An 11,867-nucleotide genomic window follows, 5' to 3' on the forward strand; every position below is an offset into this window, starting at 1 on the left:
TTAAGGTAAAAAGTTAGTTGAATGACAAGAAAGATAAAATAATAATAAAAATAAACTCTTGGCAAGGTATGAAGAACTGGAAGTCCTATCCTAGTTATCCTTATCAATTGTGATGAGAATTGGATTTTTCTCCCACTTTGTTAACCTCTAACTATGAAGGTAAGTTAAGTGGATGACTTAATTTCAATTCCTCGAGTCCTAGTCTTTCCTTGGGAAAGGCTAGAGTTATTGGAACTCGAATTAATTCTTGAAGAATTCCAATTTTCAATCAACAATGAGTTTGATAACTCAAGAGTCACCAATTAATCAACCAAAGCCAAAAGGGAAAAATCTAAATTATTTATATAAATAAAAGAAAGCAATCATAAATCTGAAATACCTCAAATAATATTAATTAAGAAAATCATAACATGAATGTAACATAAGCCAAATAGGCAACATAACTAATATAAGCATTAAAATATCTGAAAGTAAGAGATAAGTATAAAGTAAAAGAACATTGAACCTGGGATTGAGAGTCACTCCTAAAACTAAGAGAAGTCCTAAATCCTAATCCTAAGAGAGAGGAGAGAACCTCTCTCTGTAGAAACTACATCTAAATCCTAAAATTGTGAATTTGAGAGCCTCCTTATGAATGGATGCATTCCCCCACTTTATAGCCTCTAATCTGTGTTTTATGGGCCGCAAACTGCGTCAAAAACAGCCCAGAAATCGCCCCCAGTGTATTCTGGTACGTTCAGGTCGCGGGCAAGTGACGCGGAGGTGTCGCCCACGAGGCCGCGCGGATTGAAGTTCGCAGATGCGACGTGTCCGCGTGGATCACGCGTTCGCGTCGTCTAGCGTCAGGGCAACTTTGGCATATTATATATCAAATCGAAGCCCCGGACGTTAGCTTTCCAAAGCAACTAGAACCGCGTCATTTGGATCTCTGTAGCTAAAGTTATAGCCGTTTGAGTGCAAAGAGCTCAGGCTGGACAGCTTAGCAATTTCTCCAACTTATTGTATTCCTTCCACTTTTGCATGCTTCCTTTCCATCCTCTGAGCCATTCATGTCCTGTAATCTCTGAAATCACTTAACACACATATCAAGGCATCTAATGGTAATAAGAGAGGATTAATATTAGCAATTATAAGTCCAAAGAAACATGTTTTCAATCAAAGCACATAATTAGGAAGGCAAATGTAAAACCATGCAAATAGTATGAATAAGTGGGTAAAGATTAGATAAAAACCACTCAATTGAGCACAAGTAGATAAACTATAAAATAGTGATTTATCAACCTCCCCACACTTAAACATTAGCATGTCCTCATGCTAAGCTCAAGAGAACTATAAAAGTGAAGAGGAATGGTAAAATGTATGAAATGCAACCTATGTATATGAATGCAAAATGTTTCTACCTACTTGGTTAAAAGTAAATAAGTTCTCCAAGACAAAAATAATTCAAATTCCACTAATTCAAATCATATAATAAAATACAAGTAAACTTGTAAGAAGATAGCTCATGAAAGCAGGGAACATAGAGTCAAGCATTGAACCCTCACTGGTAGTGTATATCACTCTAATCTCTCAAGTGTATAGGGTCAATCACTCTACTCTTCCCTAGTCATGCTTTCTAAACCTTGTTCTTCATCTAACCAACAACAAATATTTTGCATATCAATACAAACATCATGAGGTCTTTTCAGGGTTGTAATGGGGTTGAGGTAAAGGTAAGGGTATATATAAGGCTAAGTGAGCTAGTAAAGTGAATCCTTGATTAGTCCAAGATCTCACCTAACACATACATACTTTATAAAATTTAAAATGCTTTACCTAGCTACCCAAATTTTCCCACTTTTTGTATTACATGTTCATGTGTCAAACTTATTTTTGAATTTTATCCCATGTGCATTGATTCTTTTTATTTTGCATTTGGGGTAATATTATTTTTTTTCTCTTTTCTTTTCTTCTTCTTTTTCAAAAATTCCAGCTTCCTCTGCTTGTTTCAGTACAAAGTTATGCTCCGTACTGTTCACTGGAGTTTCTAGTATCTCCTTCATGCTACGTTCTTCATTAGATTGTCCACATGAAGCCATGGGGGTTCCTTGAGTGTCCGAACGTCGGGAAGCTAATTGATTTATCGCTTGCTCTAATTGACGAATGGTTGCCTGAAATCGATCCACTGTTTCCTTGAAACGATCATTTGTCTCTTGATGCACTCGGCTTTCATAAATAGGATCATAGTGCTCTTGGATTGATGGATATGGAGATGGTGAATATTGAAGTGGTGGTTCTTGTGAGTAATTGGGTTGGAATTGGGGTGGTTCTATATATGGTTCATATGGCTCATAAGGTGGTTGAGGGTTAGGGTCATATAGAGGTGAATGGCGGAAAGGGGCTTGTGAGTTCGGTGGTCCAAAGTTATGTAGACCAGCCTCTGAACCTATGGTGCATCCTTATAGACCAGCCTCTGAACCTACCAAGACACTTCCGGAATGCCATGGGACATGTACAGATTGCGGGCAACTTACCTTTCCCCGCCTTGGTCTCAGATCTCGTCTCAGCAGCCGGAGTCTCCTACAGAGCTGGGGACACCAAAGCCATGCTTCCACGGGATGATCAATATGTCCCTAACGGGAAATATATTAGACTCCCAGCAGCCACTACTAGCCAGCCTACTGAACCGGCTGAAGACATCCCTCCATCAGCAGCACAAGCACCTACAACAAACCAACTGCTCCATCAGATACTTGAAAAGTTGGATCGGTAGGAACAGAAAGCTAAGATGAGAGAGCGCCGTAACAAGCGCCGATTCACATACCTTAAGAAGCTGATTATGGGAAAATTCAAGGACTCAGACACCCCAGACTCCACTTCTTTTACCAGCACAGGGAGCCATGATGGCCCCGACTGTGGAGATACTGCTACCAGCCCACCCCTGTTCCTGACAAATGGCACCGAGGACGGTACAAAGCTTTAAGTGTGGGGAGGTCGGTCAGTACCTGACTTCCGGAGGTAATTTCTCTTCCCTAACACCAATAAATTAGGATATTTAGTTAGATTTTTCTTTTGTAGAATAGGATAAATTGCACAGTAATAGATTAGTTGCATGCATGTTCTACTTGATTGAAAAGACAATAAGTTTCTTCTAAAACCCTATTTTTGGAACAAAATTTCACTAATTTTAATTAAAACTTTTATGTTAAATTTGCTTGAAGTTGTATTTGGAACATGAGTTCTGAGCTAAAGAACACACAACCTGTGAGATTTGAGCCTTTATGCATGGTTACATTATTTAACCATAATTATTTTATTCTTGTGTGTTTACTTCTCTATGATTGTAATCTATATTTTGTTTCATCCTATATGTCCAATGTTTATTATATTTATATGCTTGCATATGATTGAGGCCATTATTTGTTTAAACTCACTTATCCAAATTAAGCCTACCCTTTCAATTACCTTTGTTAGCCACTTTGAGCCTTTAAATCCCATTTGTTCTATATTTTACCACATTACTAGCCTTAAGCGGAAAAACAATTATATAACCCAAATTGAATCTTTGGTTAGCTTAAGATAGAATTGTGTGTGCTAAATTAAGTATGGAAAATTGTGGGAACAAAAGATAATAAGGGAATGTGTCATGATAATACAATGGGAATTTGGATACCTACTCATGTGAAACTATAAGAATAAAAAATCTATGTGCATTGATAAGCCATGTTTATTTTTATGTTTATGATGAAAAAAAAATCCAAAAATATTCAATAAATAAATAAGGGGACAAAATTACCCCAATGCTAAATTTAAATTCAAGAATCATTGCATATATGATAAAATTAAAATAAAAAGTTGATACATGAGTATGGAAGGTGAAAGAGAAATTTCTGGGTAGCTAGGTATGAATTCTAAAGTTATATAGAATATATATAGGTTAGGTTAAAGCTTGGGTTAACTAAAGATTCAAATTATAAGCTTACTTAGCCATATATGTATCCTTACCTTTACCTTGGCCCCATTACAACCTTCAAAAGACCTCATGATGTTTGCATTAGTATATTAAATGTTGTTGATTGGTTAGGAAAAGAACAAAAATTAGAGAGCATGATTAGAGAAGGATAGAGTGATTACCCTATACACTAGAGAGACTAGAGTGTACATACATCATCAGTGAGGGTTTAATGCTTGAAATTCTGTGTTCCCTGCTTTCATGAGCTATCTTTTTGCACTTTTATCCGTTCTTACTGTATAAGAATTGAATTAGTGGAATTTGATTTGTAATTGTTTTGAAGAACTTATTTACTTTTGATCAAGTGGACAAGAATCATATAGTTGAATTCACATATATAGGTTGCATTGCATTGCATGAGTTTTACATGTTTCTACTCATTTATTTTATCTCCTCCAACTAAGCATGAGGACATGCTAATGTTTAAGTGTGGGGAGGTGATGAGCGGATAATTTATACGCTTTTTGACATTGTTTTTAGTATGTTTTTAGTAGGATCTAGTTACTTTTAGGGATGTTTTCATTAGTTTTTATGTTAAATTCACATTTCTGGACTTTACTATGAGTTTGTGTGTTTTTCTGTGATTTCAGGTATTTTTTTGCTGAAATTGAGGGACTTGAGCAAAAATCAGATTCAGAGGTTGAAGAAGGACTGCTGATGCTGTTGGATTCTGACCTTCCTGCACTCAAAGTGGATTTTCTGGAGCTACAAAACTCGAAATGGTGCGCTTTCAATTGCGTTGGAAAGTAGACATCCAGGGCTTTCCAGCAATATATAATAATCCATACTTTGGCCAAGTTTTAATGACGGAAACTGGCGTTCAACGCCAGCTCTCTGCCCAATTCTGGCGTCCAGCGCCAGAAAAGGATCCAAAACCAGAGTTGAACGCCCAAACTGGCACAAAAGCTGGCGTTCAACTCCAAGAAGGACCTCTACAGGTGCAACACTCAAAGCTCAGCCCAAGCACACACCAAGTGGGCTCCGGAAGTGGATTTATGCATCAATTACTTACTTCTGTAAACCCTAGTAGCTAGTTTATTATAAATAGGACATTTCACTATTGTATTTGACATCCTGGATTGTATTTTGATCCTGTGATCACATTTTGGGGGCTGGCCATTCGGCCATGCCTGGACCTCTCACTTATGTATTTTCAACGGTAGAGTTTCTACACTCCATAGATTAAGGTGTGGAGCTCTGCTGTTCCTCAAAGTTTAATGCAAAGTACTACTGTTTTCTATTCAATTCATCTTATTTCGCTTCTAAGATATTCATTCGCACTTCAATATGAATGTGATGAACGTGACAATCATCATCATTCCCTATGAACGCGTGCCTGACAACCACTTCCGTTCTACATTAGATTGAATGAGTATCTCTTAGATCTCTTAATCAGAATCTTCGTGGTGTAAGCTAGAATGATGGCTGCATTCAAGAGAATCCGGAAAGTCTAAACCTTGTCTGTGGTATTCCGAGTAGGATTCAATGATTGAATGACTGTGACGAGCTTCAAACTCGCGATTGCTGGGCGTAGTGACAGACGCAAAAGGATAGTAAATCCTATTCCAGCATGATCGAGAACCGACAGATGAATAGCCGTGCCATGACAGGGTGCGTTGACCACTTTCACTGAGAGGATAGGATGTAACCATTGACAAGGGTGATGCCTTCAGACGATTAGCCGTGCCGTGATAGGGCATTTGGATCATTTTCCCGAGAGAAGACCGAAAGTAGCCATTGACAATGGTGACGCATTACATAAAGCCAGCCATGGAAGGGAGTAAGACTAATTGGATGAAGATAGCAGGAAAGCAAAGGTTCAGAGGAACGAAAGCATCTCTATTCGCTTATCTGAAATTCTCACTAATGATTTACATAAGTATTTCTATCCCTATTTTATTAATTATTTTCGAAAACCCCATTACTATTTTATATCCGCCTGACTGAGATTTACAAGGTGACCATAGCTTGCTTCATACCAACAATCTCCGTGGGATTCGACCCTTACTCACGTAAGGTATTACTTGGACGACCCAGTGCACTTGCTGGTTAGTTGTGCGAAGTTGTGAACCATGGTATTGGCATCATGTTTTTGGCGCCATTACCAGGGAAAGAAAGAGCGATGAATTTTACATAATCAAAGTGTAATCACAATTTCTGCGCACCAAGTTTTTGGCGCCATTACCGGGGATTGTTCGAGTTTGGACAACTGATGGTTCATCTTGTTGCTCAGATTGGGTAACTTTCTTTTCGTTTTCTTTTCAAAAAGTTTTCAAAAATTTTTCAAAAATCTTTCAAAAATTTTTTCTTTTGTTTTCGAAAAAAAAAATATAATAAAAAAATAATATTTTCAAAAAAATAAATTATTCTATGGCTTCAAAACTTTCAAGAATGAATTTTAGAGTTTCATGGTAACATGTTGAATCCTATCTGGCTGAAAAGCCATACCCAAACTCCTTTGGGATTGGTCTTCAACTAATCACCTCAATGGATGTAAATCCATTCTAAAGCTTGACTGGCTATTAAGCCATGTCTAACCCTCAGATTGGAGCTTTAGACTAAAGAGTACAAGATTCCTGGAATTCATATGAAAAATTTTGAATCCTTATTTTTTTTTCTTTTTCAAAATGATTTTCGAAAATTTTAAAATAAAAATACAAAAAAATAATAAAATCATAAAAATCAAAAATATTGTGTGTTTCTTGTTTGAGTCCTGAGTCACGTTATAAGTTTGGTGTCAATTGCATGTGCATCTTGCATTTTTCGAAAATTCTCATGCATTCATAGTGTTCTTCATGATCTTCAAGTTGTTCTTGGTAAGTCTTCTTGTTTGATCTTTGCATTTGCATGTTTTGTGTCTTTTCTTGTTTTCATATGCATTTTTGAATTCTTAGTGTCTAAGCATTAAAGAATTCTAAGTTTGGTGTCTTGCATGTTTTCCTTGCATTAAAAATTTTTCAAAAATGTGTTCTTGATGTTCATCATGATCTTCATAGTGTTCTTGGTGTTCATCTTGACATTCATAGCATTCTTGCATGCATTCATTGTTTTGATCCATAACTTTCATGCATTGCATCATTTTTCTTGTTTTTCTCTCTCATAAAAAAAATTCAAAAATAAAAAAAATATCTTTTCCCTTTTTTCTCTCATAAATTCGAAAATTTGAGTTCACTCTTTCAAAAATTTTTAAAAATCTAGTTGTTTTTATGAGTCAAATCAAATTTTCAATTTAAAAATCTCATCTTTTTCAAAATCTTTTTCAAAAATCTTAGTTATTTTCGAAAATTCCAAAAATATTTTTCAAAAATCTTTTTCTTATTTTTATATCAAATTTTCGAAAATAACATAATCAATTAATGTTTTGATTCAAAAATTTCAAGTTTGTTACTTACTTGTTAAGAAAGATTCAAACTTTAAGTTCTAGAATCATATCTTGTGATTTCTTGTGAATCAAGTCATTAATTGTGATTTTAAAAATAAAATCTTTTTCAAAATTAGTTTCAATCATATCTTTTCAAAAATATCTTCTTATCTCATCTTTTTTTCAAAAAAATTTGATTTCAAAATATCTTTTCTAACTTCCTAACTTCTTATCTTTTCAAAATTTGTTTCAACTAACTAACTAACTTTTTGTTTGTTTCTTATCTTTTTCAAAACCACCTAACTAACTCTCTCTCTCTAATTTTCGAAAATATCTTCCCTCTTTTTCAAAAAATTCTTTTTAATTAACTAATTATTTTAATTTTTTATTTTAATTTTCGAAAAAAAAAATCACTAACCTTTTTCAAAAACTATTTTCAAAAATCACTAACCATTTTTCAAAAACAATTTTCGAAAATTCCCTCTCTCATCTCTTTCTATTTGTTTATTCATCTACTAACATCTCTCCCTCACTCACAAAAAAAAAAGAGAGGATCTCTATTATTATTATTTTTCTGTGCCCTCTTCTTTGTCATATGAGCAGGAGCAAGGACAAGAATATTCTTGTTGAAGCAGATCCAGAACCTGAAAGGACTCTGAAGAGGAAACTAAGAGAAACTGAATTACAACAAACCAATAAGCACCTGTCAGAAATTATCAAATAGGAAAAGGAGATGGCAGCTGAAAATAATAATAATGCAAGGAGAATGCTTGGTGACTTTAGTACACCTAATTCCAATTTACATGGAAGAAGCATCTCCATTCCTGCCATTGGAGCAAACAACTTTGAGCTGAAACCTCAGCTAGTTTCTCTGATACAACAAAACTGCGAGTTTCATGGACTTCCATCTGAAGATCCTTTTCAGTTCTTAACTGAATTCTTGCAGATCTATGATACTGTTAAGACTAATGGAGTAAATCCTGAAGTCTACAGGCTCATGCTTTTCCCTTTTGCTGTAAGAGACAGAGCTAGAGTGTGGTTGGACTTTCAACCCAAAGACAGCCTGAACTCTTGGGATAAGCTGGTCACGACTTTCTTAGCCAAGTTCTTTCCTCCTCAAAAGCTGAGCAAGCTTAGAGTGGATGTCCAAACCTTCAAACAAAAAGATGGTGAATCCCTCTATGAAGCTTGGGAAAGATACAAACAGTTGACCAAAAAGTGTCCTTCTGACATGCTTTCAGAATGGACCATCCTGGATATATTCTATGATGGTCTGTCTGAGTTATCTAAGATGTCATTGGATACCTCTGCAGGTGGATCCATTCACCTAAAGAAAACGCCTGCAGAAGCTCAAGAACTCATTGACATGGTTGCAAATAACCAATTCATGTACACTTCTGAAAGAAATCCTGTGAATAATGGGACGCCTATGAAGAAGGGAGTTCTTGAGGTTGATACTCTGAATGCCATATTGGCTCAGAACAAAATATTGACTCAGCAAGTCAATATGATTTCTCAGAGTCTGAATGGAATGCAAGCTGCATCCAACAGTACTCAAGAGGCATCTTCTAAAGAAGAAGCTTATGATCCTAAGAACCCTGCAATAGCAGAGGTGAATTACTTAGGTGAACCCTATGGAAACACCTATAACTCATCATGGAGAAATCATCCAAATTTCTCATAGAAGGATCTAAAGCCTCAACAAGGCTTTAATAATGGTGGAAGAAACAGGTTTAGCAATAGCAAGCCTTTTCCATCATCCACTCAGCAACAGACAGAGAATTCTGAGCAGAACCCATCTAGCTTAGCAAACTTAGTCTCTGATCTATCTAAGGCCACTGTGAGTTTCATGAATGAAACAAGGTCTTCCATTAGAAATTTGGAAGCACAAGTGGGACAGCTGAGTAAAAGGATCACTGAAATCCCTCCTAGCACTCTCCCAAGCAATAAAGAAGAAAATCCAAAAGGAGAGTGCAAGGCCATTGACATAACCAAAATGGCCGAACCCAATGAGGGAGAGGATGACGTGAATCCCAAGGAGGAAGACCTCCTAGGACGTCCAGTGATCAATAAGGAGCTTCCCTCTGAGGAACCAAAGGACTCTGAGGCTCATCTAGAGACCATAGAGATTTCATTGAACCTCCTTATGCCATTCATGAGCTCTGATGAGTATTCCTCTTCTGAAGAGAATGAGGATGTTACACCCATAGCAAACTGCCAAGTTTCTTGGTGCAATCATGAAGCTGAATGCCAAATTATTTGGTATTGAAACTTGGGAAGATGAACCTCCCTTGTTCACCAATGAACTAAGTGATCTGGATCAACTGACATTGCCTCGGAAGAGACAGGATCCTGGAAAGTTCATAATACCTTGTACCATAGGCACCATGATCTTTAAGGCTCTGTGTGACCTTGGTTCAGGAATAAACCTCATGCCCCTCTTTGTAATAGAGAAACTGGGAATCTATGGGGTGCAAGTTGCTAGAATCTCATTAGAGATGGCAGATAATTCAAGAAAACAGGCTTATGGATAAGTAGAGGACGTGTTAGTGAAGGTTGAAGGCCTTTACATCCCTGCTGATTTCTTAGTCCTGGATACTGGAAAGGAAGAGGATGAATCTATCATCCTAGGAAGACCTTTCCTAGCCACAGCAAGAGCTGTGATTGATGTGGACAGAGGAGAATTGATCCTTCAAATAAATAAGGACAACCTTGTGTTTACAACTCAAGGATCTCTCTCTGCATCCATGGAGAGGAAGCAGAAAAAGCTTCTCTCAAAGCAGAGTCTAACAAAGCCCCCACAGTCAAACTCTAAGTTTGGTGATGGGAGGCCACAACCAAACTCGAAGTTTGGTGTTGAACTCCCATATCCAAACTCTAAGTTTGGTGTTGGGGGAGTCTCAACAATGCTCTGAACATCTGTGAGGCTCCATGAGAGCCTACTGTCAAGCTATTGACATTAAAGAAGCGCTTGTTGGGAGGCAACTTAATCTCTATTTATCTAACTATATTTTTCTTAGTTATATGTCTTTATAGGTTCATGATCATGAGGAGTCACAAAATAAATATAAAAATTGAAAATGGAATCAAAAACAGCAGAAGAAAAATTACACCCTGGAGGAAGCATCTGCCTGGCATTCAACGCCAGAACAGAGCATGGCTCTGGCGCTGAACGCCCAAAATGGGCAGTATCTGGGCGCTGAACGCCCAAAATGGGCATCATCTGGGCGCTGAACGCCAGAATTGCACCCTGGAGAGGAGCTGGCGCTGAACGCCCAGAACAAGCATGGTTCTGGCGTTCAACGCCAGAAATGGGCAACAAATGGGCGTTGAACGCCCAAAATGGGCACCAACCTGGCACTGAATGCCCAGAGTTGTGTGCAAGGACATTTTGCATGCCTAATTTGGTGCAAGGGTGTAAATCCTTGAATACCTCAGAATCTGTGGACCCCACAGGATCATCTCAGGATCTGTGGACCCCACAGGATCCCCACCCACCTCACCCTCTTTCTCTCCATTCAGGGGTCATCCCTTCTGTTTTCCATTCACCATTCACATCCATACACACATCCCTCTATCTCCTCCATATCTTCTTCTTCTTCATCTATTCTTTCTTCTCTTGCTCGAGGGCGAGCAACATTCTAAGTTTGGTGTGGTAAAAGCATAAGCTTTTTGTTTTTCCATTACCATTAATGGCACCTAAGGCCAGAAAAACCTCAAGAAAGAGGAAAGGGAAGACAATTGCTTCCACCTCTGAGCCATGGGAGATGGAAAGATTCATCTCACAAGCCCATCACTAAGAAAAGGATGGAGCAAACAAGAGATCACATTCATGGATCTCAACAGGCACATGAGGAAGCTCATCATCAAGAAATCCCTGAGATACCTCAAGGGATGCACTTTCCTCCACAAAACTATTGGGAGCAAATCAACACCTCCCTAGGAGAATTAAGTTTCAATATGGGACAACTAAGGGTGGAACATCAAGAGCACTCCATCATCCTCCATGAAATAAGAGAAGATCAAAAAGCAATGAGGGAGGAGCAACAAAGACAAGGAAGAGACATAGAAGAGCTCAAGGACATCATTGGTTCCTCAAAAAGGAAACGCCACCATCACTAAGGTGGATTCATTCCTTGTTCTTATTTCTTCTGTTTTTTGTTTTCTATGTTATGTGCTTATCTATGTTTGTGTCTTCATTACATGATCATTAGTAGTTAGTAAGTATGTCTTAAAGTTATGAATGTCCTATGAATCCATCACCTCTCTTAAATGAAAACTGTTTTAATTCAAAAGAACAGGAAGTACATGAGTTTCGAATTTATCCTTGAACTTAGTTTAATTATATTGATGTGGTGACAATGCTTCTTGTTTTTTGAATGTATGCTTAAACAGTGCATATGTCTTTTGAAGTTGTTGTTTAAGAATGTTAAATATGTTGGCTCTTGAAAGAATGATGACAAGAAGACATGTTATTTGATAATCTGAAAAACCAAAAAAATAATTCTTGAAGCA

At 37.3% G+C, this 11,867-nt stretch overlaps 1 non-coding gene across 1 annotated transcript; it reads right to left on the reverse strand.

The window, feature by feature from the left end:
* Positions 1–8,481: 8,481 nt before the first annotated feature.
* LOC112730813 (small nucleolar RNA R71) lies at positions 8,482–8,589 on the reverse strand. Its single transcript, XR_003166621.1, has one exon. It is a non-coding gene; the product is annotated as a small nucleolar RNA R71 (small nucleolar RNA).
* Positions 8,590–11,867: the final 3,278 nt, after the last annotated feature.

The sequence above is a fragment of the Arachis hypogaea genome, chromosome 12 (assembly GCF_003086295.3).
Source record: "Arachis hypogaea cultivar Tifrunner chromosome 12, arahy.Tifrunner.gnm2.J5K5, whole genome shotgun sequence".
NCBI classification, from domain to species: domain Eukaryota; kingdom Viridiplantae; phylum Streptophyta; class Magnoliopsida; order Fabales; family Fabaceae; genus Arachis; species Arachis hypogaea.